This window comes from Hyperolius riggenbachi, chromosome 8, assembly GCF_040937935.1.
Source record: "Hyperolius riggenbachi isolate aHypRig1 chromosome 8, aHypRig1.pri, whole genome shotgun sequence".
Classification (NCBI taxonomy): Eukaryota; Metazoa; Chordata; class Amphibia; order Anura; family Hyperoliidae; genus Hyperolius; species Hyperolius riggenbachi.
This window is the reverse complement of record NC_090653.1, coordinates 89621789-89645023: the sequence shown is the minus strand read 5'-3', so window position 1 is coordinate 89645023 and position 23235 is coordinate 89621789. Positions and strand designations below refer to the sequence as shown.

The following is a 23235-nucleotide window of genomic DNA, read 5'->3' as shown; positions in this document are numbered from 1 at the left end:
TCTGGCGCCTTAGACCACTCGACCATCCTGACAAGCGGTGTACTATGTACCCATGCAGCTGGCACAATGACTATACTTAACAGAGAAGAGACAACCACAAACTTAGCCTAGAAGACTTCATGAACACTGCAAGGCATGTTTTTTTCTCTGAAAACACTCATCAAACTGCCATTTTGGATCACTGCAATACCTTAGACAGCAATGTCATGTGCCTGCTCTAACAAATGAAATCCTTTGTGCTCCTTGAGCGTCTTTTCCTATGCGGTGGCTGTTTCCAGTGGAAAATGGTTTCTTCATAAAGAGGCATGAGACCGCGTGGCCTAATGGATAAGGCGTCTGACTTCGGATCAGAAGATTGAGGGTTCGAGTCCCTTCGTGGTCGTTGAGCTCTGTTCTTGTCACTTCTGTAGAGTATTTGCTCCTCTTGTTGTAAATGTCCTCGGAGACTTTGCAAAAGCCTGTGCTTCCTCACTCATGCTTATCATTCAATCCCTGCCCTTGACTGTTTACAGCTACAAAGGTGGCTGCTTTTGCTGAGCTTTCACCACAATGTCAATGACGCTAACTCTTTTCTTACAACTTGTGCAAGTCCCAGCAAAGTTTTTACATCAACCTCAAATAAACACTGCTAGTCCACACTGGGATTCTAACCTTTGCCTTACTTTGAACCCAATACCCTGATGGACCTGGGAAGAGACTCTAAGTAAACTATATGACCCAGGGTTCAAACATTCATGGTGGCATCTCCCTTTCTGCTAAGCATTTTGTTTACTAACATGAGAAAATTAATTTCCTATATGATTTAGGAAATCCTTGTCTGCAATTCTGCTGTAAGCCAGACTTTTACAAAGGTGCAGACACAGCATGTCAAGTGGCACGATGCGATTCCTTCTTGTTGCAAGCTCAACAATTTCAAAAGGTTGCCTCGGTTCCCAATTTATATGAAGAGTTCTTGCCTGAAATTTGGAAAGTATGTCTGTCATTTCCTCTGAAAAGATATGATCCACACCGCAAATGGAACACTGCAATTGGTTTTCTTGCAACCTGAACTCTTTTCAAGGAAGGGTCCGTTGAAATTTCAACAAATGAGTCTTGTCAGAAGAGGGAATAACCCCACCTCTTTCACCAAAGGTCAGAACATACAGGGAAGACCTGTAAGTTATTGCCAAAACCTATCTCCTGAGTTCGGTCTCCTTACATATTTGTCACTTTACCTGTACACTAACCTTTTAAGATTTAGCAAAACAAATTGCCTCCAAAGCTTCTGATCCTGATGAAGTGAACTAGAAGAGAAGATGAGCTAACCCATATGACTGTAGGTGTGCCAAAGGGGATGGAATTTGTCAGTTTGTAAAACGTGTGTTAGAAAGCTTGTAGAAAAAAGTCGGCCTTGTTCCTTTTCTGCGAGATTTTCCAAAAGTCCATGTGAGGTTGCTGTTGAGAAGGCCCTTTGAAGAGCCTAGTAAATGAAAAGACCCAAGAGCTTGTTTTGGCAGGCCTGACCAATGTGCCATGATGGACAAAGTGAAAAAGCTCTGTCAGAAGTGGGATTTGAACCCACGCCTCCATTCAGAGACCAGAAGGCCCATGAGAAGGGAAGAGAAGCCTCTTGAGTCTGGCGCCTTAGACCACTCGGCCATCCTGACAAGCGGTGTACTATGTACCCATGCAGCTGGCACAATGACTATACTTAACAGAGAAGAGACAACCACAAACTTAGCCTAGAAGACTTCATGAACACTGCAAGGCATGTTTTTTTTTCTGAAAACACTCATCAAACTGCCATTTTGGATCACTGCAATACCTTAGACAGCAATGTCATGTGCCTGCTCTAACAAATGAAATCCTTTGTGCTCCTTGAGCGTCTTTTCCTATGCGGTGGCTGTTTCCAGTGGAAAATGGTTTCTTCATAAAGAGGCATGAGACCGCGTGGCCTAATGGATAAGGCGTCTGACTTCGGATCAGAAGATTGAGGGTTCGAGTCCCTTCGTGGTCGTTGAGCTCTGTTCTTGTCACTTCTGTAGAGTATTTGCTCCTCTTGTTGTAAATGTCCTCGGAGACTTTGCAAAAGCCTGTGCTTCCTCACTCATGCTTATCATTCAATCCCTGCCCTTGACTGTTTACAGCTACAAAGGTGGCTGCTTTTGCTGAGCTTTCACCACAATGTCAATGACGCTAACTCTTTTCTTACAACTTGTGCAAGTCCCAGCAAAGTTTTTACATCAACCTCAAATAAACACTGCTAGTCCACACTGGGATTCTAACCTTTGCCTTACTTTGAACCCAATTCCCTGATGGACCTTGGAAGAGACTCTAAGTAAACTATATGACCCAGGGTTCAAACATTCATGGTGGCATCTCCCTTTCTGCTAAGCATTTTGTTTACTAACATGAGAAAATTAATTTCCTATATGATTTAGGAAATCCTTGTCTGCAATTCTGCTGTAAGCCAGACTTTTACAAAGGTGCAGACACAGCATGTCAAGTGGCACGATGCGATTCCTTCTTGTTGCAAGCTCAACAATTTCAAAAGGTTGCCTCGGTTCCCAATTTATATGAAGAGTTCTTGCCTGAAATTTGGAAAGTATGTCTGTCATTTCCTCTGAAAAGATATGATCCACACCGCAAATGGAACACTGCAATTGGTTTTCTTGCAACCTGAACTCTTTTCAAGGAAGGGTCCGTTGAAATTTCAACAAATGAGTCTTGTCAGAAGAGGGAATAACCCCACCTCTTTCACCAAAGGTCAGAACATACAGGGAAGACCTGTAAGTTATTGCCAAAACCTATCTCCTGAGTTCGGTCTCCTTACATATTTGTCACTTTACCTGTACACTAACCTTTTAAGATTTAGCAAAACAAATTGCCTCCCAAGCTTTTGATCCTGATGAAGTGAACTAGAAGAGAAGATGAGCTAACCCATATGACTGTAGGTGTGCCAAAGGGGATGGAATTTGTCAGTTTGTAAAACGTGTGTTAGAAAGCTTGTAGAAAAAAGTCGGCCTTGTTCCTTTTCTGCGAGATTTTCCAAAAGTCCATGTGAGGTTGCTGTTGAGAAGGCCCTTTGAAGAGCCTAGTAAATGAAAAGACCCAAGAGCTTGTTTTGGCAGGCCTGACCAATGTGCCATGATGGACAAAGTGAAAAAGCTCTGTCAGAAGTGGGATTTGAACCCACGCCTCCATTCGGAGACCAGAAGGCCCATGAGAAGGGAAGAGAAGCCTCTTGAGTCTGGCGCCTTAGACCACTCGGCCATCCTGACAAGCGGTGTACTATGTACCCATGCAGCTGGCACAATGACTATACTTAACAGAGAAGAGACAACCACAAACTTAGCCTAGAAGACTTCATGAACACTGCAAGGCATGTTTTTTTCTCTGAAAACACTCATCAAACTGCCATTTTGGATCACTGCAATACCTTAGACAGCAATGTCATGTGCCTGCTCTAACAAATGAAATCCTTTGTGCTCCTTGAGCGTCTTTTCCTATGCGGTGGCTGTTTCCAGTGGAAAATGGTTTCTTCATAAAGAGGCATGAGACCGCGTGGCCTAATGGATAAGGCGTCTGACTTCGGATCAGAAGATTGAGGGTTCGAGTCCCTTCGTGGTCGTTGAGCTCTGTTCTTGTCACTTCTGTAGAGTATTTGCTCCTCTTGTTGTAAATGTCCTCGGAGACTTTGCAAAAGCCTGTGCTTCCTCACTCATGCTTATCATTCAATCCCTGCCCTTGACTGTTTACAGCTACAAAGGTGGCTGCTTTTGCTGAGCTTTCACCACAATGTCAATGACGCTAACTCTTTTCTTACAACTTGTGCAAGTCCCAGCAAAGTTTTTACATCAACCTCAAATAAACACTGCTAGTCCACACTGGGATTCTAACCTTTGCCTTACTTTGAACCCAATACCCTGATGGACCTGGGAAGAGACTCTAAGTAAACTATATGACCCAGGGTTCAAACATTCATGGTGGCATCTCCCTTTCTGCTAAGCATTTTGTTTACTAACATGAGAAAATTAATTTCCTATATGATTTAGGAAATCCTTGTCTGCAATTCTGCTGTAAGCCAGACTTTTACAAAGGTGCAGACACAGCATGTCAAGTGGCACGATGCGATTCCTTCTTGTTGCAAGCTCAACAATTTCAAAAGGTTGCCTCGGTTCCCAATTTATATGAAGAGTTCTTGCCTGAAATTTGGAAAGTATGTCTGTCATTTCCTCTGAAAAGATATGATCCACACCGCAAATGGAACACTGCAATTGGTTTTCTTGCAACCTGAACTCTTTTCAAGGAAGGGTCCGTTGAAATTTCAACAAATGAGTCTTGTCAGAAGAGGGAATAACCCCACCTCTTTCACCAAAGGTCAGAGCATACAGGGAAGACCTGTAAGTTATTGCCAAAACCTATCTCCTGAGTTCGGTCTCCTTACATATTTGTCACTTTACCTGTACACTAACCTTTTAAGATTTAGCAAAACAAATTGCCTCCAAAGCTTCTGATCCTGATGAAGTGAACTAGAAGAGAAGATGAGCTAACCCATATGACTGTAGGTGTGCCAAAGGGGATGGAATTAGTCAGTTTGTAAAACGTGTGTTAGAAAGCTTGTAGAAAAAAGTCGGCCTTGTTCCTTTTCTGCGAGATTTTCCAAAAGTCCATGTGAGGTTGCTGTTGAGAAGGCCCTTTGAAGAGCCTAGTAAATGAAAAGACCCAAGAGCTTGTTTTGGCAGGCCTGACCAATGTGCCATGATGGACAAAGTGAAAAAACCCTGTCAGAAGTGGGATTTGAACCCACGCCTCCATTCGGAGACCAAAAGGCCCATGAGAAGGGAAGAGAAGCCTCTTGAGTCTGGCGCCTTAGACCACTCGGCCATCCTGCCAAGCGGTGTACTATGTACCCATGCAGCTGGCACAATGACTATACTTAACAGAGAAGAGACAACCACAAACTTAGCCTAGAAGACTTCATGAACACTGCAAGGCATGTTTTTTTTTTCTGAAAACACTCATCAAACTGCCATTTTGGATCACTGCAATACCTTAGACAGCAATGTCATGTGCCTGCTCTAACAAATGAAATCCTTTGTGCTCCTTGAGCGTCTTTTCCTATGCGGTGGCTGTTTCCAGTGGAAAATGGTTTCTTCATAAAGAGGCATGAGACCGTGTGGCCTAATGGATAAGGCGTCTGACTTCGGATCAGAAGATTGAGGGTTCGAGTCCCTTCGTGGTTGTTGAGCTCTGTTCTTGTCACTTCTGTAGAGTATTTGCTCCTCTTGTTGTAAATGTCCTCGGAGACTTTGCAAAAGCCTGTGCTTCCTCACTCATGCTTATCATTCAATCCCTGCCCTTGACTGTTTACAGCTACAAAGGTGGCTGCTTTTGCTGAGCTTTCACCACAATGTCAATGACGCTAACTCTTTTCTTACAACTTGTGCAAGTCCCAGCAAAGTTTTTACATCAACCTCAAATAAACACTGCTAGTCCACACTGGGATTCTAACCTTTGCCTTACTTTGAACCCAATGGCTTCAATTCATCAAGCATTACCGCATTCGGTAATGCTGAAAACAGCTGACTTAACGAAGCACTTTAGAAAATGTTAATTCATCAAAGCTGTTACCGAATGAGAAGCTGAAATGACACAGCAATGAGATAAATTACCGACATGTGCTCAACAAATGTTAATTCATCAAGGTTCCCACATTCGATAACACATTCGGTGTTTATCTCAAGCTCTCCCCTGTCGTTACAGGCTTCGAAAGCCTTCTGTGTGAATGTTTTCATGATTAGCAGGAGCAGGCAGCCAATAGAAACAGCCCCTGTTCTCCTGCAAGTGCCGCTGATAGGTCACACAGGCTTCTCCACAGGAGCTTTCAGACCCCCCAAGCAGTGAGCAGAGAGAACGGGTCAAAATATATCCCCAGATTCCCTTCGGTGGTGTAACCCTTTCAGGCCCTGTTTGATAATGCAAAGATGCTGGTGGTGAAATCACCAAGCATGGCACTTGTAATGTCTCCAGGAAGTTCATCTACGTTGTGGCAAATAAATAAAATGTTAAGAAAGACTGATCGACACATTCAGAGCAGCAGAGGCAGTATAAATAACAGTAACTATAACACCTTTACATCACAAAGGGATGTCTGGATGCCTTCTATTGTTATCAGCTTGTAACAACACAGGGACATTCCAAGCTGCTCTGCACCACTCTGCTGTTATCGAACAGCCTTTGATGAATTGAAGCCTAGTAGTTCGGTAACTTAACGAACCTCTACCGCACATGGGAAAATATTGATGAATTAGCACAGTGAAGTGTAAAATACCGAATGCGGTATTTTAAGGACTGGGGTTTTGTTATCGAACACCCTTTGATGAATTGAAGCCAATACCCTGATGGACCTGGGAAGAGACTCTAAGTAAACTATATGACCCAGGGTTCAAACATTCATGGTGGCATCTCCCTTTCTGCTAAGCATTTTGTTTACTAACATGAGAAAATTAATTTCCTATATGATTTAGGAAATCCTTGTCTGCAATTCTGCTGTAAGCCAGACTTTTACAAAGGTGCAGACACAGCATGTCAAGTGGCACGATGCGATTCCTTCTTGTTGCAAGCTCAACAATTTCAAAAGGTTGCCTCGGTTCCCAATTTATATGAAGAGTTCTTGCCTGAAATTTGGAAAGTATGTCTGTCATTTCCTCTGAAAAGATATGATCCACACCGCAAATGGAACACTGCAATTGGTTTTCTTGCAACCTGAACTCTTTTCAAGGAAGGGTCCGTTGAAATTTCAACAAATGAGTCTTGTCAGAAGAGGGAATAACCCCACCTCTTTCACCAAAGGTCAGAACATACAGGGAAGACCTGTAAGTTATTGCCAAAACCTATCTCCTGAGTTCGGTCTCCTTACATATTTGTCACTTTACCTGTACACTAACCTTTTAAGATTTAGCAAAACAAATTGCCTCCAAAGCTTCTGATCCTGATGAAGTGAACTAGAAGAGAAGATGAGCTAACCCATATGACTGTAGGTGTGCCAAAGGGGATGGAATTAGTCAGTTTGTAAAACGTGTGTTAGAAAGCTTGTAGAAAAAAGTCGGCCTTGTTCCTTTTCTGCGAGATTTTCCAAAAGTCCATGTGAGGTTGCTGTTGAGAAGGCCCTTTGAAGAGCCTAGTAAATGAAAAGACCCAAGAGCTTGTTTTGGCAGGCCTGACCAATGTGCCATGATGGACAAAGTGAAAAAACCCTGTCAGAAGTGGGATTTGAACCCACGCCTCCATTCGGAGACCAGAAGGCCCATGAGAAGGGAAGAGAAGCCTCTTGAGTCTGGCGCCTTAGACCACTCGGCCATCCTGACAAGCGGTGTACTATGTACCCATGCAGCTGGCACAATGACTATACTTAACAGAGAAGAGACAACCACAAACTTAGCCTAGAAGACTTCATGAACACTGCAAGGCATGTTTTTTTTTTCTGAAAACACTCATCAAACTGCCATTTTGGATCACTGCAATACCTTAGACAGCAATGTCATGTGCCTGCTCTAACAAATGAAATCCTTTGTGCTCCTTGAGCGTCTTTTCCTATGCGGTGGCTGTTTCCAGTGGAAAATGGTTTCTTCATAAAGAGGCATGAGACCGTGTGGCCTAATGGATAAGGCGTCTGACTTCGGATCAGAAGATTGAGGGTTCGAGTCCCTTCGTGGTTGTTGAGCTCTGTTCTTGTCACTTCTGTAGAGTATTTGCTCCTCTTGTTGTAAATGTCCTCGGAGACTTTGCAAAAGCCTGTGCTTCCTCACTCATGCTTATCATTCAATCCCTGCCCTTGACTGTTTACAGCTACAAAGGTGGCTGCTTTTGCTGAGCTTTCACCACAATGTCAATGACGCTAACTCTTTTCTTACAACTTGTGCAAGTCCCAGCAAAGTTTTTACATCAACCTCAAATAAACACTGCTAGTCCACACTGGGATTCTAACCTTTGCCTTACTTTGAACCCAATGGCTTCAATTCATCAAGCATTACCGCATTCGGTAATGCTGAAAACAGCTGACTTAACGAAGCACTTTAGAAAATGTTAATTCATCAAAGCTGTTACCGAATGAGAAGCTGAAATGACACAGCAATGAGATAAATTACCGACATGTGCTCAACAAATGTTAATTCATCAAGGTTCCCACATTCGATAACACATTCGGTGTTTATCTCAAGCTCTCCCCTGTCGTTACAGGCTTCGAAAGCCTTCTGTGTGAATGTTTTCATGATTAGCAGGAGCAGGCAGCCAATAGAAACAGCCCCTGTTCTCCTGCAAGTGCCGCTGATAGGTCACACAGGCTTCTCCACAGGAGCTTTCAGACCCCCCAAGCAGTGAGCAGAGAGAACGGGTCAAAATATATCCCCAGATTCCCTTCGGTGGTGTAACCCTTTCAGGCCCTGTTTGATAATGCAAAGATGCTGGTGGTGAAATCACCAAGCATGGCACTTGTAATGTCTCCAGGAAGTTCATCTACGTTGTGGCAAATAAATAAAATGTTAAGAAAGACTGATCGACACATTCAGAGCAGCAGAGGCAGTATAAATAACAGTAACTATAACACCTTTACATCACAAAGGGATGTCTGGATGCCTTCTATTGTTATCAGCTTGTAACAACACAGGGACATTCCAAGCTGCTCTGCACCACTCTGCTGTTATCGAACAGCCTTTGATGAATTGAAGCCTAGTAGTTCGGTAACTTAACGAACCTCTACCGCACATGGGAAAATATTGATGAATTAGCACAGTGAAGTGTAAAATACCGAATGCGGTATTTTAAGGACTGGGGTTTTGTTATCGAACACCCTTTGATGAATTGAAGCCAATACCCTGATGGACCTGGGAAGAGACTCTAAGTAAACTATATGACCCAGGGTTCAAACATTCATGGTGGCATCTCCCTTTCTGCTAAGCATTTTGTTTACTAACATGAGAAAATTAATTTCCTATATGATTTAGGAAATCCTTGTCTGCAATTCTGCTGTAAGCCAGACTTTTACAAAGGTGCAGACACAGCATGTCAAGTGGCACGATGCGATTCCTTCTTGTTGCAAGCTCAACAATTTCAAAAGGTTGCCTCGGTTCCCAATTTATATGAAGAGTTCTTGCCTGAAATTTGGAAAGTATGTCTGTCATTTCCTCTGAAAAGATATGATCCACACCGCAAATGGAACACTGCAATTGGTTTTCTTGCAACCTGAACTCTTTTCAAGGAAGGGTCCGTTGAAATTTCAACAAATGAGTCTTGTCAGAAGAGGGAATAACCCCACCTCTTTCACCAAAGGTCAGAACATACAGGGAAGACCTGTAAGTTATTGCCAAAACCTATCTCCTGAGTTCGGTCTCCTTACATATTTGTCACTTTACCTGTACACTAACCTTTTAAGATTTAGCAAAACAAATTGCCTCCAAAGCTTCTGATCCTGATGAAGTGAACTAGAAGAGAAGATGAGCTAACCCATATGACTGTAGGTGTGCCAAAGGGGATGGAATTAGTCAGTTTGTAAAACGTGTGTTAGAAAGCTTGTAGAAAAAAGTCGGCCTTGTTCCTTTTCTGCGAGATTTTCCAAAAGTCCATGTGAGGTTGCTGTTGAGAAGGCCCTTTGAAGAGCCTAGTAAATGAAAAGACCCAAGAGCTTGTTTTGGCAGGCCTGACCAATGTGCCATGATGGACAAAGTGAAAAAACCCTGTCAGAAGTGGGATTTGAACCCACGCCTCCATTCGGAGACCAGAAGGCCCATGAGAAGGGAAGAGAAGCCTCTTGAGTCTGGCGCCTTAGACCACTCGGCCATCCTGACAAGCGGTGTACTATGTACCCATGCAGCTGGCACAATGACTATACTTAACAGAGAAGAGACAACCACAAACTTAGCCTAGAAGACTTCATGAACACTGCAAGGCATGTTTTTTTTTCTGAAAACACTCATCAAACTGCCATTTTGGATCACTGCAATACCTTAGACAGCAATGTCATGTGCCTGCTCTAACAAATGAAATCCTTTGTGCTCCTTGAGCGTCTTTTCCTATGCGGTGGCTGTTTCCAGTGGAAAATGGTTTCTTCATAAAGAGGCATGAGACCGTGTGGCCTAATGGATAAGGCGTCTGACTTCGGATCAGAAGATTGAGGGTTCGAGTCCCTTCGTGGTCGTTGAGCTCTGTTCTTGTCACTTCTGTAGAGTATTTGCTCCTCTTGTTGTAAATGTCCTCGGAGACTTTGCAAAAGCCTGTGCTTCCTCACTCATGCTTATCATTCAATCCCTGCCCTTGACTTTTTACAGCTACAAAGGTGGCTGCTTTTGCTGAGCTTTCACCACAATGTCAATGACGCTAACTCTTTTCTTACAACTTGTGCAAGTCCCAGCAAAGTTTTTACATCAACCTCAAATAAACACTGCTAGTCCACACTGGGATTCTAACCTTTGCCTTACTTTGAACCCAATACCCTGATGGACCTGGGAAGAGACTCTAAGTAAACTATATGACCCAGGGTTCAAACATTCATGGTGGCATCTCCCTTTCTGCTAAGCATTTTGTTTACTAACATGAGAAAATTAATTTCCTATATGATTTAGGAAATCCTTGTCTGCAATTCTGCTGTAAGCCAGACTTTTACAAAGGTGCAGACACAGCATGTCAAGTGGCACGATGCGATTCCTTCTTGTTGCAAGCTCAACAATTTCAAAAGGTTGCCTCGGTTCCCAATTTATATGAAGAGTTCTTGCCTGAAATTTGGAAAGTATGTCTGTCATTTCCTCTGAAAAGATATGATCCACACCGCAAATGGAACACTGCAATTGGTTTTCTTGCAACCTGAACTCTTTTCAAGGAAGGGTCCGTTGAAATTTCAACAAATGAGTCTTGTCAGAAGAGGGAATAACCCCACCTCTTTCACCAAAGGTCAGAACATACAGGGAAGACCTGTAAGTTATTGCCAAAACCTATCTCCTGAGTTCGGTCTCCTTACATATTTGTCACTTTACCTGTACACTAACCTTTTAAGATTTAGCAAAACAAATTGCCTCCAAAGCTTCTGATCCTGATGAAGTGAACTAGAAGAGAAGATGAGCTAACCCATATGACTGTAGGTGTGCCAAAGGGGATGGAATTAGTCAGTTTGTAAAACGTGTGTTAGAAAGCTTGTAGAAAAAAGTCGGCCTTGTTCCTTTTCTGCGAGATTTTCCAAAAGTCCATGTGAGGTTGCTGTTGAGAAGGCCCTTTGAAGAGCCTAGTAAATGAAAAGACCCAAGAGCTTGTTTTGGCAGGCCTGACCAATGTGCCATGATGGACAAAGTGAAAAAACCCTGTCAGAAGTGGGATTTGAACCCACACCTCCATTCGGAGACCAGAAGGCCCATGAGAAGGGAAGAGAAGCCTCTTGAGGCTGGCGCCTTAGACCACTCGGCCATCCTGACAAGCAGTGTACTATGTACCCATGCAGCTGGCACAATGACTATACTTAACAGAGAAGAGACAACCACAAACTTAGCCTAGAAGACTTCGTGAACACTGCAAGGAATGTTTTTTTTTCTGAAAACACTCATCAAACTGCCATTTTGGATCACTGCAATACCTTAGACAGCAATGTCATGTGCCTGCTCTAACAAATGAAATCCTTTGTGCTCCTTGAGCGTCTTTTCCTATGCGGTGGCTGTTTCCAGTGGAAAATGGTTTCTTCATAAAGAGGCATGAGACCGCGTGGCCTAATGGATAAGGCGTCTGACTTCGGATCAGAAGATTGAGGGTTCGAGTCCCTTCGTGGTTCTGTTCTTGTCACTTCTGTAGAGTATTTGCTCCTCTTGTTGTAAATGTCCTCGGAGACTTTGCAAAAGCCTGTGCTTCCTCACTCATGCTTATCATTCAATCCCTGCCCTTGACTGTTTACAGCTACAAAGGTTGCTGCTTTTGCTGAGCTTTCACCACAATGTCAATGACGCTAACTCTTTTCCTACAACTTGTGCAAGTCCCAGCAAAGTTTTTACATCAACCTCAAATAAACACTGCTAGTCCACACTGGGATTCTAACCTTTGCCTTACTTTGAACCCAATACCCTGATGGACCTTGGAAGAGACTCTAAGTAAACTATATGACCCAGGGTTCAAACATTCATGGTGGCATCTCCCTTTCTGCTAAGCATTTTGTTTACTAACATGAGAAAATTAATTTCCTAAATGATTTAGGAAATCCTTGTCTGCAATTCTGCTGTAAGCCAGACTTTTACAAAGGTGCAGACACAGCATGTCAAGTGGCACGATGCGATTCCTTCTTGTTGCAAGCTCAACAATTTCAAAAGGTTGCCTCGGTTCCCAATTTATATGAAGAGTTCTTGCCTGAAATTTGGAAAGTATGTCTGTCATTTCCTCTGAAAAGATATGATCCACACCGCAAATGGAACACTGCAATTGGTTTTCTTGCAACCTTAACTCTTTTCAAGGAAGGGTCCGTTGAAATTTCAACAAATGAGTCTTGTCAGAAGAGGGAATAACCCCACCTCTTTCACCAAAGGTCAGAACATACAGGGAAGACCTGTAAGTTATTGCCAAAACCTATCTCCTGAGTTCGGTCTCCTTACATATTTGTCACTTTTCCTGTACACTAACCTTTTAAGATTTAGCAAAACAAATTGCCTCCAAAGCTTCTGATCCTGATGAAGTGAACTAGAAGAGAAGATGAGCTAACCCATATGACTGTAGGTGTGACAAAGGGGATGGAATTTGTCAGTTTGTAAAACGTGTGTTAGAAAGCTTGTAGAAAAAAGTCGGCCTTGTTCCTTTTCTGCGAGATTTTCCAAAAGTCCATGTGAGGTTGCTGTTGAGAAGGCCCTTTGAAGAGCCTAGTAAATGAAAAGACCCAAGAGCTTGTTTTGGCAGGCCTGACCAATGTACCATGATGGACAAAGTGAAAAGCTCTGTCAGAAGTGGGATTTGAACCCACGCCTCCATTCGGAGACCAGAAGGCCCATGAGAAGGGAAGAAAAGCCTCTTGAGTCTGGCGCCTTAGACCACTCGGCCATCCTGACAAGCGGTGCACTATGTACCCATGCAGCTGGCACAATGACTATACTTAACAGAGAAGAGACAACAACAAACTTAGCCTAGAAGACTTCATAAGCACTGCAAGGCATGTTTTTTTCTCTGAAAACACTCATCAAACTGCCATTTTGGATCACTGCAATACCTTAGACAGCAATGTCATGTGCCTGCTCTAACAAATGAAATCCTTTGTGCTCCTTGAGCGTCTTTTCCTATGCGGTGGCTGTTTCCAGTGGAAAATGGTTTCTTCATAAACAGGCATGAGACCGCGTGGCCTAATGGATAAGGCGTCTGACTTCGGATCAGAAGATTGAGGGTTCGAGTCCCTTCGTGGTTCTGTTCTTGTCACTTCTGTAGAGTATTTGCTCCTCTTGTTGTCAATGTCCTCGGAGACTTTGCAAAAGCCTGTGCTTCCTCACTCATGCTTATCATTCAATCCCTGCCCTTGACTGTTTACAGCTACAAAGGTTGCTGCTTTTGCTGAGCTTTCACCACAATGTCAATGACGCTAACTCTTTTCCTACAACTTGTGCAAGTCCCAGCAAAGTTTTTACATCAACCTCAAATAAACACTGCTAGTCCACACTGGGATTCTAACCTTTGCCTTACTTTGAACCCAATACCCTGATGGACCTTGGAAGAGACTCTAAGTAAACTATATGACCCAGGGTTCAAACATTCATGGTGGCATCTCCCTTTCTGCTAAGCATTTTGTTTACTAACATGAGAAAATTAATTTCCTATATGATTTAGGAAATCCTTGTCTGCAATTCTGCTGTAAGCCAGACTTTTACAAAGATGCAGACACAGCATGTCAAGTGGCACGATGCGATTCCTTCTTGTTGCAAGCTCAACAATTTCAAAAGGTTGCCTCGGTTCCCAATTTATATGAAGAGTTCTTGCCTGAAATTTGGAAAGTATGTCTGTCATTTCCTCTGAAAAGATATGATCCACACCGCAAATGGAACACTGCAATTGGTTTTCTTGCAACCTGAACTCTTTTCAAGGAAGGGTCCGTTGAAATTTCAACAAATGAGTCTTGTCAGAAGAGGGAATAACCCCACCTCTTTCACCAAAGGTCAGAACATACAGGGAAGACCTGTAAGTTATTGCCAAAACCTATCTCCTGAGTTCGGTCTCCTTACATATTTGTCACTTTACCTGTACACTAACCTTTTAAGATTTAGCAAAACAAATTGCCTCCAAAGCTTCTGATCCTGATGAAGTGAACTAGAAGAGAAGATGAGCTAACCCATATGACTGTAGGTGTGCCAAAGGGGATGGAATTTGTCAGTTTGTAAAACGTGTGTTAGAAAGCTTGTAGAAAAAAGTCGGCCTTGTTCCTTTTCTGCGAGATTTTCCAAAAGTCCATGTGAGGTTGCTGTTGAGAAGGCCCTTTGAAGAGCCTAGTAAATGAAAAGACCCAAGAGCTTGTTTTGGCAGGCCTGACCAATGTGCCATGATGGACAAAGTGAAAAGCTCTGTCAGAAGTGGGATTTGAACCCACGCCTCCATTCGGAGACCAGAAGGACCATGAGAAGGGAAGAGAAGCCTCTTGAGTCTGGCGCCTTAGACCACTCGGCCATCCTGACAAGCGGTGCACTATGTACCCATGCAGCTGGCACAATGACTATACTTAACAGAGAAGAGACAACCACAAACTTAGCCTAGAAGACTTCATGAACACTGCAAGGCATGTTTTTTTTTCTGAAAACACTCATCAAACTGCCATTTTGGATCACTGCAATACCTTAGACAGCAATGTCATGTGCCTGCTCTAACAAATGAAATCCTTTGTGCTCCTTGAGCGTCTTTTCCTATGCGGTGGCTGTTTCCAGTGGAAAATGGTTTCTTCATAAAGAGGCATGAGACCGCGTGGCCTAATGGATAAGGTGTCTGACTTTGGATCAGAAGTTTGAGGGTTTGAGTCCCTTCGTGGTCGTTGAGTTCTGTTCTTGTCACTTCTGTAGAGTATTTGCTCCTCTTGTTGTAAATGTCCTCGGAGACTTTGCAAAAGCCTGTGCTTCCTCACTCATGCTTATCATTCAATCCCTGCCCTTGACTGTTTACAGCTACAAAGGTGGCTTCTTTTGCTGAGCTTTCACCACAATGTCAATGACGCTAACTCTTTTCTTACAACTTGTGCAAGTCCCAGCAAAGTTTTTACATCAACCTCAAATAAACACTGCTAGTCCACACTGGGATTCTAACCTTTGCCTTACTTTGAACCCAATACCCTGATGGACCTTGGAAGAGACTCTAAGTAAACTATATGACCCAGGGTTCAAACATTCATGGTGGCATCTCCCTTTCTGCTAAGCATTTTGTTTACTAACATGAGAAAATTAATTTCCTATATGATTTAGGAAATCCTTGTCTGCAATTCTGCTGTAAGCCAGACTTTTACAAAGGTGCAGACACAGCATGTCAAGTGGCACGATGCGATTCCTTCTTGTTGCAAGCTCAACAATTTCAAAAGGTTGCCTCGGTTCCCAATTTATATGAAGAGTTCTTGCCTGAAATTTGGAAAGTATGTCTGTCATTTCCTCTGAAAAGATATGATCCACACCGCAAATGGAACACTGCAATTGGTTTTCTTGCAACCTGAACTCTTTTCAAGGAAGGGTCCGTTGAAATTTCAACAAATGAGTCTTGTCAGAAGAGGGAATAACCCCACCTCTTTCACCAAAGGTCAGAACATACAGGGAAGACCTGTAAGTTATTGCCAAAACCTATCTCCTGAGTTCGGTCTCCTTACATATTTGTCACTTTACCTGTACACTAACCTTTTAAGATTTAGCAAAACAAATTGCCTCCAAAGCTTCTGATCCTGATGAAGTGAACTAGAAGAGAAGATGAGCTAACCCATATGACTGTAGGTGTGCCAAAGGGGATGGAATTTGTCAGTTTGTAAAACGTGTGTTAGAAAGCTTGTAGAAAAAAGTCGGCCTTGTTCCTTTTCTGCGAGATTTTCAAAAAGTCCATGTGAGGTTGCTGTTGAAAAGGCCCTTTGAAGAGCCTAGTAAATGAAAAGACCCAAGAGCTTGTTTTGGCAGGCCTGACCAATGTGCCATGATGGACAAAGTGAAAAGCTCTGTCAGAAGTGGGATTTGAACCCACGCCTCCATTCGGAGACCAGAAGGTCCATGAGAAGGGAAGAGAAGCCTCTTGAGTCTGGCGCCTTAGACCACTCGGCCATCCTGACAAGCGGTGTATTATGTACCCATGCAGCTGGCACAATGACTATACTTAACAGAGAAGAGACAACCACAAACTTAGCCTAGAAGACTTCATGAACACTGCAAGGCATGTTTTTTTCTCTGAAAACACTCATCAAACTGCCATTTTGGATCACTGCAATACCTTAGACAGCAATGTCATGTGCCTGCTCTAACAAATGAAATCCTTTGTGCTCCTTGAGCGTCTTTTCCTATGCGGTGGCTGTTTCCAGTGGAAAATGGTTTCTTCATAAAGAGTCATGAGACCGCGTGGCCTAATGGATAAGGCGTCTGACTTCGGATCAGAAGATTGAGGGTTCGTGTCCCTTCGTGGTCGTTGAGCTCTGTTCTTGTCACTTCTGTAGAGTATTTGCTCCTCTTGTTGTAAATGTCCTCGGAGACTTTGCAAAAGCCTGTGCTTCCTCACTCATGCTTATCATTCAATCCCTGCCCTTGACTGTTTACAGCTACAAAGGTGGCTGCTTTTGCTGAGCTTTCACCACAATGTCAATGACGCTAACTCTTTTCTTACAACTTGTGCAAGTCCCAGCAAAGTTTTTACATCAACCTCAAATAAACACTGCTAGTCCACACTGGGATTCTAACCTTTGCCTTACTTTGAACCCAATACCCTGATGGACCTGGGAAGAGACTCTAAGTAAACTATATGACCCAGGGTTCAAGCATTCATGGTGGCATCTCCCTTTCTTCTAAGCATTTTGTTTACTAACAGGAGAAAATTAATTTCCTATATGATTTAGGAAATCCTTGTCTGCAATTCTGCTGTAAGCCAGACTTTTACAAAGGTGCAGACACAGCATGTCAAGTGGCACGATGCGATTCCTTCTTGTTGCAAGCTCAACAATTTCAAAAGGTTGCCTCGGTTCCCAATTTATATGAAGAGTTCTTGCCTGAAATTTGGAAAGTATGTCTGTCATTTCCTCTGAAAAGATATGATTCACACCGCAAATGGAACACTGCAATTGGTTTTCTTGCAACCTGAACTCTTTTCAAGGAAGGGTCCGTTGAAATTTCAACAAATGAGTCTTGTCAGAAGAGGGAATAACCCCACCTCTTTCACCAAAGGTCAGAACATACAGGGAAGACCTGTAAGTTATTGCCAAAACCTATCTCCTGAGTTCGGTCTCCTTACATATTTGTCACTTTACCTGTACACTAACCTTTTAAGATTTAGCAAAACAAATTGCCTCCAAAGCTTCTGATCCTGATGAAGTGAACTAGAAGAGAAGATGAGCTAACCCATATGACTGTAGGTGTGCCAAAGGGGATGGAATTTGTCAGTTTGTAAAACGTGTGTTAGAAAGCTTGTAGAAAAAAGTCGGCCTTGTTCCTTTTCTGCGAGATTTTCCAAAAGTCCATGTGAGGTTGCTGTTGAGAAGGCCCTTTGAAGAGCCTAGTAAATGAAAAGACCCAAGAGCTTGTTTTGGCAGGCCTGACCAATGTGCCATGATGGACAAAGTGAAAAAGCTCTGTCAGAAATGGGATTTGAACCCACGCCTCCATTCGGAGACCAGAAGGCCCATGAGAAGGGAAGAGAAGCCTCTTGAGTCTGGCGCCTTAGACCACTCGGCCATCCTGACAAGCGGTGTACTATGTACCCATGCAGCTGGCAAAATGACTATACTTAACAGAGAAGAGACAACCACAAACTTAGCCTAGAAGACTTCATGAACACTGCAAGGCATGTTTTTTTCTCTGAAAACACTCATCAAACTGCCATTTTGGATCACTGCAATACCTTAGACAGCAATGTCATGTGCCTGCTCTAACAAATGAAATCCTTTGTGCTCCTTGAGCGTCTTTTCCTATGCGGTGGCTGTTTCCAGTGGAAAATGGTTTCTTCATAAAGAGGCATGAGACCGCGTGGCCTAATGGATAAGGCGTCTGACTTTGGATCAGAAGATTGAGGGTTCGAGTCCCTTCGTGGTTGTTGAGCTCTGTTCTTGTCACTTCTGTAGAGTATTTGCTCCTCTTGTTGTAAATGTCCTCGGAGACTTTGCAAAAGCCTGTGCTTCCTCACTCATGCTTATCATTCAATCCCTGCCCTTGACTGTTTACAGCTACAAAGGTGGCTGCTTTTGCTGAGCTTTCACCACAATGTCAATGACGCTAACTCTTTTCTTACAACTTGTGCAAGTCCCAGCAAAGTTTTTACATCAACCTCAAATAAACACTGCTAGTCCACACTGGGATTCTAACCTTTGCCTTACTTTGAACCCAATACCCTGATGGACCTGGGAAGAGACTCTAAGTAAACTATATGACCCAGGGTTCAAACATTCATGGTGGCATCTCCCTTTCTGCTAAGCATTTTGTTTACTAACATGAGAAAATTAATTTCCTATATGATTTAGGAAATCCTTGTCTGCAATTCTGCTGTAAGCCAGACTTTTACAAAGGTGCAGACACAGCATGTCAAGTGGCACGATGCGATTCCTTCTTGTTGCAAGCTCAACAATTTCAAAAGGTTGCCTCGGTTCCCAATTTATATGAAGAGTTCTTGCCTGAAATTTGGAAAGTATGTCTGTCATTTCCTCTGAAAAGATATGATCCACACCGCAAATGGAACACTGCAATTGGTTTTCTTGCAACCTGAACTCTTTTCAAGGAAGGGTCCGTTGAAATTTCAACAAATGAGTCTTGTCAGAAGAGGGAATAACCCCACCTCTTTCACCAAAGGTCAGAACATACAGGGAAGACCTGTAAGTTATTGCCAAAACCTATCTCCTGAGTTCGGTCTCCTTACATATTTGTCACTTTACCTGTACACTAACCTTTTAAGATTTAGCAAAACAAATTGCCTCCAAAGCTTCTGATCCTGATGAAGTGAACTAGAAGAGAAGATGAGCTAACCCATATGACTGTAGGTGTGCCAAAGGGGATGGAATTTGTCAGTTTGTAAAACGTGTGTTAGAAAGCTTGTAGAAAAAAGTCGGCCTTGTTCCTTTTCTGCGAGATTTTCCAAAAGTCCATGTGAGGTTGCTGTTGAGAAGGCCCTTTGAAGAGCCTAGTAAATGAAAAGACCCAAGAGCTTGTTTTGGCAGGCCTGACCAATGTGCCATGATGGACAAAGTGAAAAAGCTCTGTCAGAAGTGGGATTTGAACCCATGCCTCCATTCGGAGACCAGAAGGCCCATGAGAAGGGAAGAGAAGCCTCTTGAGTCTGGCGCCTTACACCACTCGGCCATCCTGACAAGCGGTGCACTATGTACCCATGCAGCTGGCACAATGACTATACTTAACAGAGAAGAGACAACCACAAACTTAGCCTAGAAGACTTCATGAACACTGCAAGGCATGTTTTTTTCTCTGAAAACACTCATCAAACTGCCATTTTGGATCACTGCAATACCTTAGACAGCAATGTCATGTGCCTGCTCTAACAAATGAAATCCTTTGTGCTCCTTGAGCGTCTTTTCCTATGCGGTGGCTGTTTCCAGTGGAAAATGGTTTCTTCATAAAGAGGCATGAGACTGCGTGGCCTAATGGATAAGGCGTCTGACTTCGGATCAGAAGATTGAGGGTTCGAGTCCCTTCGTGGTCGTTGAGTTCTGTTCTTGTCACTTCTGTAGAGTATTTGCTCCTCTTGTTGTAAATGTCCTCGGAGACTTTGCAAAAGCCTGTGCTTCCTCACTCATGCTTATCATTCAATCCCTGCCCTTGACTATTTACAGCTACAAAGGTGGCTGCTTTTGCTGAGCTTTCACCACAATGTCAATGACGCTAACTCTTTTCTTACAACTTGTGCAAGTCCCAGCAAAGTTTTTACATCAACCTCAAATAAACACTGCTAGTCCACACTGGGATTCTAACCTTTGCCTTACTTTGAACCCAATACCCTGATGGACCTTGGAAGAGACTCTAAGTAAACTATATGACCCAGGGTTCAAACATTCATGGTGGCATCTCCCTTTCTGCTAAGCATTTTGTTTACTAACATGAGAAAATTAATTTCCTATATGATTTAGGAAATCCTTGTCTGCAATTCTGCTGTAAGCCAGACTTTTACAAAGGTGCAGACACAGCATGTCAAGTGGCACGATGCGATTCCTTCTTGTTGCAAGCTCAACAATTTCAAAAGGTTGCCTCGGTTCCCAATTTATATGAAGAGTTCTTGCCTGAAATTTGGAAAGTATGTCTGTCATTTCCTCTGAAAAGATATGATCCACACCGCAAATGGAACACTGCAATTGGTTTTCTTGCAACCTGAACTCTTTTCAAGGAAGGGTCCGTTGAAATTTCAACAAATGAGTCTTGTCAGAAGAGGGAATAACCCCACCTCTTTCACCAAAGGTCAGAACATACAGGGAAGACCTGTAAGTTATTGCCAAAACCTATCTCCTGAGTTCGGTCTCCTTACATATTTGTCACTTTACCTGTACACTAACCTTTTAAGATTTAGCAAAACAAATTGCCTCCAAAGCTTCTGATCCTGATGAAGTGAACTAGAAGAGAAGATGAGCTAACCCATATGACTGTAGGTGTGCCAAAGGGGATGGAATTTGTCAGTTTGTAAAACGTGTGTTAGAAAGCTTGTAGAAAAAAGTCGGCCTTGTTCCTTTTCTGCGAGATTTTCCAAAAGTCCATGTGAGGTTGCTGTTGAGAAGGCCCTTTGAAGAGCCTAGTAAATGAAAAGACCCAAGAGCTTGTTTTGGCAGGCCTGACCAATGTGCCATGATGGACAAAGTGAAAAAGCTCTGTCAGAAGTGGGATTTGAACCCACGCCTCCATTCGGAGACCAGAAGGCCCATGAGAAGGGAAGAGAAGCCTCTTGAGTCTGGCGCCTTAGACCACTCGGCCATCCTGACAAGCGGTGCACTATGTACCCATGCAGCTGGCACAATGACTATACTTAACAGAGAAGAGACAACCACAAACTTAGCCTAGAAGACTTCATGAACACTGCAAGGCATGTTTTTTTCTCTGAAAACACTCATCAAACTGCCATTTTGGATCACTGCAATACCTTAGACAGCAATGTCATGTGCCTGCTCTAACAAATGAAATCCTTTGTGCTCCTTGAGCGTCTTTTCCTATGCGGTGGCTGTTTCCAGTGGAAAATGGTTTCTTCATAAAGAGGCATGAGACTGTGTGGCCTAATGGATAAGGCGTCTGACTTCGGATCAGAAGTTTGAGGGTTCGAGTCCCTTCGTGGTCGTTGAGTTCTGTTCTTGTCACTTCTGTAGAGTATTTGCTCCTCTTGTTGTAAATGTCCTCGGAGACTTTGCAAAAGCCTGTGCTTCCTCACTCATGCTTATCATTCAATCCCTGCCCTTGACTGTTTACAGCTACAAAGGTTCCTGCTTTTGCTGAGCTTTCACCACAATGTCAATGACGCTAACTCTTTTCTTACAACTTGTGCAAGTCCCAGCAAAGTTTTTACATCAACCTCAAATAAACACTGCTAGTCCACACTGGGATTCTAACCTTTGCCTTACTTTGAACCCAATACCCTGATGGACCTTGGAAGAGACTCTAAGTAAACTATATGACCCAGGGTTCAAACATTCATGGTGGCATCTCCCTTTCTGCTAAGCATTTTGTTTACTAACATGAGAAAATTAATTTCCTATATGATTTAGGAAATCCTTGTCTGCAATTCTGCTGTAAGCCAGACTTTTACAAAGGTGCAGACACAGCATGTCAAGTGGCACGATGCGATTCCTTCTTGTTGCAAGCTCAACAATTTCAAAAGGTTTCCTCGGTTCCCAATTTATATGAAGAGTTCTTGCCTGAAATTTGGAAAGTATGTCTGTCATTTCCTCTGAAAAGATATGATCCACACCGCAAATGGAACACTGCAATTGGTTTTCTTGCAACCTGAACTCTTTTCAAGGAAGGGTCCGTTGAAATTTCAACAAATGAGTCTTGTCAGAAGAGGGAATAACCCCACCTCTTTCACCAAAGGTCAGAACATACAGGGAAGACCTGTAAGTTATTGCCAAAACCTATCTCCTGAGTTCGGTCTCCTTACATATTTGTCACTTTACCTGTACACTAACCTTTTAAGATTTAGCAAAACAAATTGCCTCCAAAGCTTCTGATCCTGATGAAGTGAACTAGAAGAGAAGATGAGCTAACCCATATGACTGTAGGTGTGCCAAAGGGGATGGAATTTGTCAGTTTGTAAAACGTGTGTTAGAAAGCTTGTAGAAAAAAGTCGGCCTTGTTCCTTTTCTGCGAGATTTTCCAAAAGTCCATGTGAGGTTGCTGTTGAGAAGGCCCTTTGAAGAGCCTAGTAAATGAAAAGACCCAAGAGCTTGTTTTGGCAGGCCTGACCAATGTGCCATGATGGACAAAGTGAAAAAGCTCTGTCAGAAGTGGGATTTGAACCCACGCCTCCATTCGGAGACCAGAAGGCCCATGAGAAGGGAAGAGAAGCCTCTTGAGACTGGCGCCTTACACCACTCGGCCATCCTGACAAGCGGTGCACTATGTACCCATGCAGCTGGCACAATGACTATACTTAACAGAGAAGAGACAACCACAAACTTAGCCTAGAAGACTTCATGAACACTGCAAGGCATGTTTTTTTCTCTGAAAACACTCATCAAACTGCCATTTTGGATCACTGCAATACCTTAGACAGCAATGTCATGTGCCTGCTCTAACAAATGAAATCCTTTGTGCTCCTTGAGCGTCTTTTCCTATGCGGTGGCTGTTTCCAGTGGAAAATGGTTTCTTCATAAAGAGGCATGAGACTGCGTGGCCTAATGGATAAGGCGTCTGACTTCGGATCAGAAGTTTGAGGGTTCGAGTCCCTTCGTGGTCGTTGAGTTCTGTTCTTGTCACTTCTGTAGAGTATTTGCTCCTCTTGTTGTAAATGTCCTCGGAGACTTTGCAAAAGCCTGTGCTTCCTCACTCATGCTTATCATTCAATCCCTGCCCTTGACTGTTTACAGCTACAAAGGTTCCTGCTTTTGCTGAGCTTTCACCACAA

The 23235-nt window shown here is 43.1% G+C and overlaps 28 non-coding genes across 28 annotated transcripts in view; 14 read left to right on the top strand and 14 right to left on the bottom strand.

Moving 5' to 3' along the window:
- Positions 1-32, bottom strand: part of TRNAL-CAA (transfer RNA leucine (anticodon CAA)) — a 110-nt gene extending 78 nt beyond the window's left edge. The window contains exon 1 of the tRNA in view: positions 1-32. This exon is cut by the window's left edge and continues 6 nt beyond it. This is a non-coding gene — a tRNA (tRNA-Leu).
- Positions 33-309: 277 nt separating this feature from the next.
- Positions 310-382, top strand: TRNAR-UCG (transfer RNA arginine (anticodon UCG)). The gene has a single exon. It is a non-coding gene; the product is annotated as a tRNA-Arg (tRNA).
- Positions 383-1536: 1154 nt separating this feature from the next.
- On the bottom strand, positions 1537-1646 carry TRNAL-CAA (transfer RNA leucine (anticodon CAA)). The gene is made up of 2 exons: positions 1609-1646; positions 1537-1582 (listed from the first exon to the last, which is right to left on the bottom strand). It is a non-coding gene; the product is annotated as a tRNA-Leu (tRNA).
- A 277-nt stretch (positions 1647-1923) lies between these two features.
- On the top strand, positions 1924-1996 carry TRNAR-UCG (transfer RNA arginine (anticodon UCG)). Its single transcript has one exon. It is a non-coding gene; the product is annotated as a tRNA-Arg (tRNA).
- A 1154-nt stretch (positions 1997-3150) lies between these two features.
- Positions 3151-3260, bottom strand: TRNAL-CAA (transfer RNA leucine (anticodon CAA)). Its single transcript has 2 exons — positions 3223-3260; positions 3151-3196 (listed from the first exon to the last, which is right to left on the bottom strand). It is a non-coding gene; the product is annotated as a tRNA-Leu (tRNA).
- A 277-nt stretch (positions 3261-3537) lies between these two features.
- Positions 3538-3610, top strand: TRNAR-UCG (transfer RNA arginine (anticodon UCG)). Its single transcript has one exon. It is a non-coding gene; the product is annotated as a tRNA-Arg (tRNA).
- Positions 3611-4764: 1154 nt separating this feature from the next.
- On the bottom strand, positions 4765-4874 carry TRNAL-CAA (transfer RNA leucine (anticodon CAA)). The gene is made up of 2 exons: positions 4837-4874; positions 4765-4810 (listed from the first exon to the last, which is right to left on the bottom strand). It is a non-coding gene; the product is annotated as a tRNA-Leu (tRNA).
- A 278-nt stretch (positions 4875-5152) lies between these two features.
- Positions 5153-5225, top strand: TRNAR-UCG (transfer RNA arginine (anticodon UCG)). The gene has a single exon. It is a non-coding gene; the product is annotated as a tRNA-Arg (tRNA).
- A 2014-nt stretch (positions 5226-7239) lies between these two features.
- Positions 7240-7349, bottom strand: TRNAL-CAA (transfer RNA leucine (anticodon CAA)). The gene is made up of 2 exons: positions 7312-7349; positions 7240-7285 (listed from the first exon to the last, which is right to left on the bottom strand). It is a non-coding gene; the product is annotated as a tRNA-Leu (tRNA).
- A 278-nt stretch (positions 7350-7627) lies between these two features.
- TRNAR-UCG (transfer RNA arginine (anticodon UCG)) lies at positions 7628-7700 on the top strand. The gene has a single exon. It is a non-coding gene; the product is annotated as a tRNA-Arg (tRNA).
- A 2014-nt stretch (positions 7701-9714) lies between these two features.
- TRNAL-CAA (transfer RNA leucine (anticodon CAA)) lies at positions 9715-9824 on the bottom strand. Its single transcript has 2 exons — positions 9787-9824; positions 9715-9760 (listed from the first exon to the last, which is right to left on the bottom strand). It is a non-coding gene; the product is annotated as a tRNA-Leu (tRNA).
- A 277-nt stretch (positions 9825-10101) lies between these two features.
- TRNAR-UCG (transfer RNA arginine (anticodon UCG)) lies at positions 10102-10174 on the top strand. The gene has a single exon. It is a non-coding gene; the product is annotated as a tRNA-Arg (tRNA).
- A 1154-nt stretch (positions 10175-11328) lies between these two features.
- Positions 11329-11438, bottom strand: TRNAL-CAA (transfer RNA leucine (anticodon CAA)). The gene is made up of 2 exons: positions 11401-11438; positions 11329-11374 (listed from the first exon to the last, which is right to left on the bottom strand). It is a non-coding gene; the product is annotated as a tRNA-Leu (tRNA).
- Positions 11439-11715: 277 nt separating this feature from the next.
- Positions 11716-11788, top strand: TRNAR-UCG (transfer RNA arginine (anticodon UCG)). The gene has a single exon. It is a non-coding gene; the product is annotated as a tRNA-Arg (tRNA).
- A 1145-nt stretch (positions 11789-12933) lies between these two features.
- Positions 12934-13043, bottom strand: TRNAL-CAA (transfer RNA leucine (anticodon CAA)). The gene is made up of 2 exons: positions 13006-13043; positions 12934-12979 (listed from the first exon to the last, which is right to left on the bottom strand). It is a non-coding gene; the product is annotated as a tRNA-Leu (tRNA).
- Positions 13044-13320: 277 nt separating this feature from the next.
- On the top strand, positions 13321-13393 carry TRNAR-UCG (transfer RNA arginine (anticodon UCG)). Its single transcript has one exon. It is a non-coding gene; the product is annotated as a tRNA-Arg (tRNA).
- A 1145-nt stretch (positions 13394-14538) lies between these two features.
- Positions 14539-14648, bottom strand: TRNAL-CAA (transfer RNA leucine (anticodon CAA)). Its single transcript has 2 exons — positions 14611-14648; positions 14539-14584 (listed from the first exon to the last, which is right to left on the bottom strand). It is a non-coding gene; the product is annotated as a tRNA-Leu (tRNA).
- Positions 14649-14925: 277 nt separating this feature from the next.
- On the top strand, positions 14926-14998 carry TRNAQ-UUG (transfer RNA glutamine (anticodon UUG)). The gene has a single exon. It is a non-coding gene; the product is annotated as a tRNA-Gln (tRNA).
- A 1153-nt stretch (positions 14999-16151) lies between these two features.
- Positions 16152-16261, bottom strand: TRNAL-CAA (transfer RNA leucine (anticodon CAA)). Its single transcript has 2 exons — positions 16224-16261; positions 16152-16197 (listed from the first exon to the last, which is right to left on the bottom strand). It is a non-coding gene; the product is annotated as a tRNA-Leu (tRNA).
- Positions 16262-16538: 277 nt separating this feature from the next.
- Positions 16539-16611, top strand: TRNAR-UCG (transfer RNA arginine (anticodon UCG)). The gene has a single exon. It is a non-coding gene; the product is annotated as a tRNA-Arg (tRNA).
- Positions 16612-17765: 1154 nt separating this feature from the next.
- Positions 17766-17875, bottom strand: TRNAL-CAA (transfer RNA leucine (anticodon CAA)). Its single transcript has 2 exons — positions 17838-17875; positions 17766-17811 (listed from the first exon to the last, which is right to left on the bottom strand). It is a non-coding gene; the product is annotated as a tRNA-Leu (tRNA).
- A 277-nt stretch (positions 17876-18152) lies between these two features.
- TRNAQ-UUG (transfer RNA glutamine (anticodon UUG)) lies at positions 18153-18225 on the top strand. Its single transcript has one exon. It is a non-coding gene; the product is annotated as a tRNA-Gln (tRNA).
- A 1154-nt stretch (positions 18226-19379) lies between these two features.
- On the bottom strand, positions 19380-19489 carry TRNAL-CAA (transfer RNA leucine (anticodon CAA)). Its single transcript has 2 exons — positions 19452-19489; positions 19380-19425 (listed from the first exon to the last, which is right to left on the bottom strand). It is a non-coding gene; the product is annotated as a tRNA-Leu (tRNA).
- A 277-nt stretch (positions 19490-19766) lies between these two features.
- On the top strand, positions 19767-19839 carry TRNAR-UCG (transfer RNA arginine (anticodon UCG)). Its single transcript has one exon. It is a non-coding gene; the product is annotated as a tRNA-Arg (tRNA).
- A 1154-nt stretch (positions 19840-20993) lies between these two features.
- On the bottom strand, positions 20994-21103 carry TRNAL-CAA (transfer RNA leucine (anticodon CAA)). The gene is made up of 2 exons: positions 21066-21103; positions 20994-21039 (listed from the first exon to the last, which is right to left on the bottom strand). It is a non-coding gene; the product is annotated as a tRNA-Leu (tRNA).
- A 277-nt stretch (positions 21104-21380) lies between these two features.
- Positions 21381-21453, top strand: TRNAR-UCG (transfer RNA arginine (anticodon UCG)). The gene has a single exon. It is a non-coding gene; the product is annotated as a tRNA-Arg (tRNA).
- Positions 21454-22607: 1154 nt separating this feature from the next.
- Positions 22608-22717, bottom strand: TRNAL-CAA (transfer RNA leucine (anticodon CAA)). Its single transcript has 2 exons — positions 22680-22717; positions 22608-22653 (listed from the first exon to the last, which is right to left on the bottom strand). It is a non-coding gene; the product is annotated as a tRNA-Leu (tRNA).
- Positions 22718-22994: 277 nt separating this feature from the next.
- Positions 22995-23067, top strand: TRNAR-UCG (transfer RNA arginine (anticodon UCG)). Its single transcript has one exon. It is a non-coding gene; the product is annotated as a tRNA-Arg (tRNA).
- The last annotated feature ends 168 nt before the right edge of the window (positions 23068-23235 follow it).